This window comes from Heptranchias perlo, chromosome 14, assembly GCF_035084215.1.
Source record: "Heptranchias perlo isolate sHepPer1 chromosome 14, sHepPer1.hap1, whole genome shotgun sequence".
Lineage (NCBI taxonomy): Eukaryota > Metazoa > Chordata > Chondrichthyes > Hexanchiformes > Hexanchidae > Heptranchias > Heptranchias perlo.
This window is the reverse complement of record NC_090338.1, coordinates 23,414,075-23,420,074: the sequence shown is the minus strand read 5'-3', so window position 1 is coordinate 23,420,074 and position 6,000 is coordinate 23,414,075. Positions and strand designations below refer to the sequence as shown.

The following is a 6,000-nucleotide window of genomic DNA, read 5'->3' as shown; positions in this document are numbered from 1 at the left end:
CGGGGGGGGGGGTAAAGAGAGAGAGGTACGGGGGGGAGTAAAGAGAGAGAGGTACAGGGGGGGGGTAAAGAGAGAGAGGTACGGGGGGGTAAAGAGAGGGGTAGAGAGAAAGAGAGAGGTACGGGGGGGGGTGTAAAGAGAGAGGTACGGGGGGGGGGTAAAGAGAGAGAGAGGTACGGGGGGGGGGTAAAGAGAGAGAGAGGTACGGGGGGGGGGTAAAGAGAGAGAGAGGTACGGGGGGGGGGGTAAAGAGAGAGAGAGGTACGGGGGGGGGGGGGGTAAGGAGAGAGGAACATAGAGGAGTTGAGAGCGAGGTTCAAGGGACTGTGAATCGTGCAATTGAAGCGATCGCAAAAGCTACATGGCCGAGAGAGGAAAACTTAAATTTAAATATATTGATAAAAATACACCGGGTTCAACTGATGAAACTGGGCCGTTTCTTGGCAACAGTTGGGGACTCTTGACAGTATCTCTCTTTATTTTGCCTCTGTCCCTTTTATCCTCTTTAGCATTGTGAGATCGCGCAGTAGCTGCGCTAAACCCCCCCCCCCCCCCACACCTCTCCCCACAACCACCTATTTTTTTTTCTAATTCCAGAAAGGCGATTGCTCGCTTGTGCTCGGATCTGTAGCTGCTCGGTGAAACTGCAAGTCGTTTGTTAATTTCTTTCTTTTCTCCCGCTGTAAGAGGGCGATGGTGTTAGCGGAGAGAGCTCGACCCCCACTCTTGTGTTTGGCCTTGGTCTGGCGACCTGTGCATTGCCGGTGATGTCTGGTGGAACCTCTTCAGAGCCACCGAGGAGTACAAGGAATATCGCCTTGGGTTTTCGTGCAGAGGCATGCGCCAATCCGTCTTCAGACTTCTGGTCTTACTATAGCTGAATCCAAGGAGAGAGAGAGAGGGAAAAAAACTCCTGAATTTTTCCTCTTAGTATTTTTGTTTTAAAAATCCTTGCAGCCGCTGGAGGCGTGAGATCCCAGCTGAACGGTGGCTCATGGAATTTACTGTATTGATGAGCTGGAGTCTCTGCTTCTAGCTATCAACCCTACAATCAATTGTATATTTGAGTTGTGTGGACTGCTGTTTTTTTTGGCCACTGTTCAGAGGTAGGTTTCAACCATCACCCAAGCTGTGTTTTCTCAGAGCTACGCGATTGACGTGTGAGTCTTTTATACACCACCTGTATGACGATGTTTATTATTATTGTGTTTCTTTATATAAAGTAGTACCAGGATTGCAGTATTTAAGATTGAATTTACAAAGTCAGTTGACATTTTTGTCATTACAACACCACCTGAGATTTATGATTAGGGCTCTTCCCCCTTAAGGAGTTTTTTTTAAAGTAGACCAATTTCCATTTATAATTAACCCTTAACCTCCAAGAAGCCCGAGTAAGTTACTCAGAATTGGGTTTTTTTGAGGTGGGGATAGTTGTCACATTTCTCTACAAGGTTTTCATATTGATTCAGTTTTGGCATTAAAAACTAAAATTGAAAATGTCAATATGGTCTTGATTAGATTATTTTCCTCTCTAGACTGAAGACATATTTCAACAGCATAATTGTGACACAGTGTTATATTTTGTGTTTGAGAATGAGAAGTGAGAAAGGATAGAGTTAAATAAGCAAGGTTTGTTACTTATGGGATCTTGCATTCAGCACCCTACATTTGAGAAGAATCTACATGCTACAGTGTTAGCAGCTAATGGGTCATTTAAGAGGATTTTCAATTTATCTCTTATTAGTGTTTGTCTCTACAGTCGAATGTTCTCCCCTACACCAAGGGGATAGGCACTCCTAACCTCACTATGTCAGGTTATCATAACTCCCTAGGACTGCTGGTCATCAGCAGAAGCAACTGATTTTTCAATACAATATCTTCCTTTGTATCCTTTATTACTCTCCCTCCTCTCACCAATGTTTAGATAAAATGTAATTATACATGGCAATTATTTAAAGCTTTGAAATGCAATTAGGCATATGTAATGAGATCAGTCTTGGGGTCTGAGTAGGTGGCAGTCATAGTAATAACTGACATTGAAGATGTTAAAGATGAATTTAAATTTTTAAAAAATCAGTTTCAAATGGCCTAAATGCTGAACTTGACCTTTTGAATCAGGCTAGACTGTTAAATGAATGCTCTTTAGTGGCTGGATCTCTTTACTCTGTGAAATAGAATGCAAGTCTTTACCATGTGTAACAATTACATTTTTTGTACTACTGTTAACTTGTAAATTAAATGACACTTACAGCCTACAAAACCTTAGTTTCTGTTATCAACTTTTCCCATTATAAATTCCCATCTCCACATTTATAATGGAAAGTGTCTATATAAACTTGTCATACTGTAATTTTACCCTCCTGCCTATGGTGGTGCTGTAGAACCAGTTTTGTGTCTACAAGTTCCTGCAGAGACTCCCATGCTTCAACCCATGCTGCTTCTCAAATTGCTGTAAGATTTGCTATTTAACTCTTAAAATTAAACTCAAAAGTATAATTTGTAAAAAGGATAAAATGTATGTTTGTGTTTATATCTCATGGTAGAGAAGTAGAATCAATTGGAGCTTATCAAGATAAAGAAATATTAGTTGATCTCCAATGGCATTGCACATGGGGAGTTAAGACCAAGCGTATTCATCAAGTGAAGCAGGCTCGGAAGGCAGAGGATAATTGGACTACAGTGCGCAGATGTAATTCAGTCTCTCTATATAATGTTTTATGTTCAGTGCACATCCATCACAATTCAACATGTCACACTTGAAAGTGTTACATGCAAAATAGCTCAAATATATTTATTAAAAAAGCAACAATTTGCATCTGAACAGAGAGGATTGCGTAATAAATTCCTTTGTCCACATTTATAATGGAAACTTGTCATGCTGCAATTCCACCTGTTAACCAGTAGTATTGCTACAGCACCTGCCCTGGAATAATAGTGTAGTTACAGATTGACAAGTTTAGACAGGTTTACAGTAGTGTAGTGGTTATGTTATTGGACTAATAATCCAGAGATTGCTGAGTTCAAATCCATCCATGGTATTTTGAGAATTTGAATTCAGTTTTTTAAAAAAAAAATCAGTATCCGTAAAAGTGATCATGAAGCTATCGGATTGCCCTGCACACATGTAGTCTTTCAATACCTTTGAAGATGGACCAAGTTAATACAAGGTGAGATGACATTCAGTTCAATTCATAAACTGCTTTATTCCACAGTAAGCAAACATACAGAATATACAATATGATAAGAGACCCTTGGTACAATCAGTATAACCTCTATTCACGTACAAGAAAAAAAATAAAGACTACACATATGCTACCTGCTTTGGGGGAGCCTTTCTTGACAAAATATGATAAATTGCTCTGCTACCTGTCCTGACAATTAAGGCAGAGGTTATTCTCCCGTTGCAGCCTTTCTTGGGCTTGACTGACTTTTCACTGTGTCCTGATTTTTAGAAGCCATTCTTTAAAGACTAGTAGAAATCAAAAGAGTTTGTCAACGTTACAGTGCTTGATGACTCCTTGAATGGCCAGACATTGCTAATGAATTGACCATTGTTTGAGATCTGTGCAAAGCAATTGTCCAGCCAACATGTCGTCTGCCTATGTGTTCACTACTCAGTATGGGACTGTCCTGAAAAGCTAACGCCTTTTAGGCAGCTTTTGTCCAGATTACATATTAGAAACCATTTATAGCCAAGTCTTTCCTGTTAAGTGTTGGGTCTGTAGCTGGCTATTCCAACTCGTTATTAAAATGTTCTTTTTGTTTCCCCCTGCTCTGCCAGTGCCTGTGAGCAATGCCATGGGAGATCTCAACAAGCTCAGTGACCTTTGAACCTGAGATTGAATTGTGTGTAATCTTCAAACTCCAATATTTTACTTGTATTAATATTTTATAGTCTGTGCCAGAACTACTGTACTTTTCTGCTACTGCTGTTAGAGGGTGGTGCACAATTATATCGGACTTCAATTAAATATTAAGTTGATTAAACATTAGACATGAAGACCTCAGAAAATTGGAAGATTGGGTTCTTTCAGATCGAAAAATATATAGGAATTCACTACTTGTTTATAATAATGAATGTGCCTATGCATATATGCATAGAATGAAAGATTTGGCTACATGTCCAATAGAAAATTTACCTCTCAATTGATACACTAGAAACTACTGAGGCGTAGACATCTAAAGTCTTCCCAATTAAAACATAATTGGTATGTGAGCATTAGTGAGCTATCTCATGGAGGGGTATAAACAATGGCAAGAACCCTTAAAACCTCTTAAGTATAGCTATTTCTTATCATTCAAGTTGGTGCACTATCGAGCCCATGGGTTAACATCCAAAAGGTATGATTTTTGCAGCTGTGTTTCTTCTTCACATTTGGGCAAATCAGAATGCATTCCTTAAATTATTAACAGCCACATTCATTTTAACCACACATTGTAGAGAATCTGTTGTTACTCTACAAATATTCACCTAGCAACAGATGTGCCACCAGTGAACTGGAGAGCTAAACTAATAAACTTGGATGGTCTGTCTATTCGCAGCAACCACACAACTTTTTTTTATTTGATGCTTTAAAAAGACAACATCACTTTTACGATATCATGACATCACTACATACGACATCACCTTAAACTGCACTGCCTCCCTCTCCAATTTTTTTAACTCTTTGAAAGTGTGATTTTTGTTTGTCTATTTTACCCATGGTATAAAACAGAAAACATGTCACTGATCAGTTAGATACAATATTTATCATGACTGTGTCAACAAATCTTGGCTATTAGAGTTGAAAGGTGCCATTTAAGTATTATTTTTTAAAATGGGATGGACAGAATGGGCCAAGATGCAATACTTATTTGCTTCTGAGTTTTTGCCCAATTTAGAATGAATTTAATATGATTCTCATTCCTGAATATCATTGCCATTTCCCATCTGGAGAATTTGGGTACTGTACTTCCACTGATTTCTGATGCAGCTTCTCAGCTGTGTGTAGGCAGAGGAAGGGCCTAAGCAATACTGACAATGATATCACTTTCTAGTAATTGTGTGTGTGTATGTGTGTGTGTGGTGTCTCTGGTTGTTCTGTTGCAGTGTCAGTAATGAGTGAACAGTAATTTGTCCAGATTCCATCTTTCTACAAATACATTTGCCCAACTATAGCGAATTAGCTAAAGACATCAAATTATATTCATTATTAATGTTGCTTTGGTAATGGTGGCAAAGGCTCCTGGACAATAGTGGTCTAAATGACCAGATCCAGTATGTGTAGACCATGGGATGGAGCCAAGATTCTCTGATTGAGAGGGAGTGAAAATAGAAGAATTCATTTCATTTCAGAGGAGATGGAAGACCACACTCTGAGGACCTGGCTGGGCATGTGATCCGTTGCAGGTCAGCATTATTTTTGACGGGACGAGAAGAGGATATTGTTGTCCCTGCTGTACATGAGATCATGACTACTGTGAATGTTGAGGATGGACTGGCTGGGCTGGCCTGTTTCTGTGTTGTAATTCTATGACACAGTGGCAATTGTTAATTACATAATTTAATCAACTAATGAACACAAGGTGATACTTTCAGTCTCCCTTTGATCAATGGCCTGGGGATTCGTGAGTGTCATTGTGCACCAATGTCACCTTACTTTAGTTTTTGAGGGAGGGGAAAGTAAGGTGGAATTATTTTTAGTTCATTAAAGAAGCTTGTAGTAAAGATGGGGAAGGATATGTTGAGAGCTGGGGGTAAAAGTTGTACCACTTCAACTCAGTGGCACACAGTGAACGTAATCTTACATCAGTTTAGCTGGAGATGAATGAGAGTTTTATTAAATTGAAGCTTTGTCAATGTGATTGTCCCTCTAAAAAACGTTCCAGAGAAAAAGTTATAATGCGCAGCTTAAAATTGCGCTAGATTTAATACTGTCATTAGGAACTCAAACTGTCAGATGAGTGTCCTGCAGACCCAGAGCCGTTTTTACCTTCCTCCTGTTATAGTCTTTGCTGTAA

General features: G+C 39.4%; 1 long non-coding RNA gene across 1 annotated transcript in view; it reads left to right on the top strand.

The window, feature by feature from the left end:
- The first annotated feature begins 626 nt into the window (after positions 1 to 626).
- LOC137332079 (uncharacterized) overlaps positions 627 to 6,000 on the top strand; it is a 212,549-nt gene continuing 207,175 nt past the window's right edge. Inside the window, exon 1 of the long non-coding RNA XR_010965568.1 lies at positions 627 to 1,106. This is a non-coding gene — a long non-coding RNA (uncharacterized lncRNA). The remainder of the gene's footprint in view (positions 1,107 to 6,000) is intronic.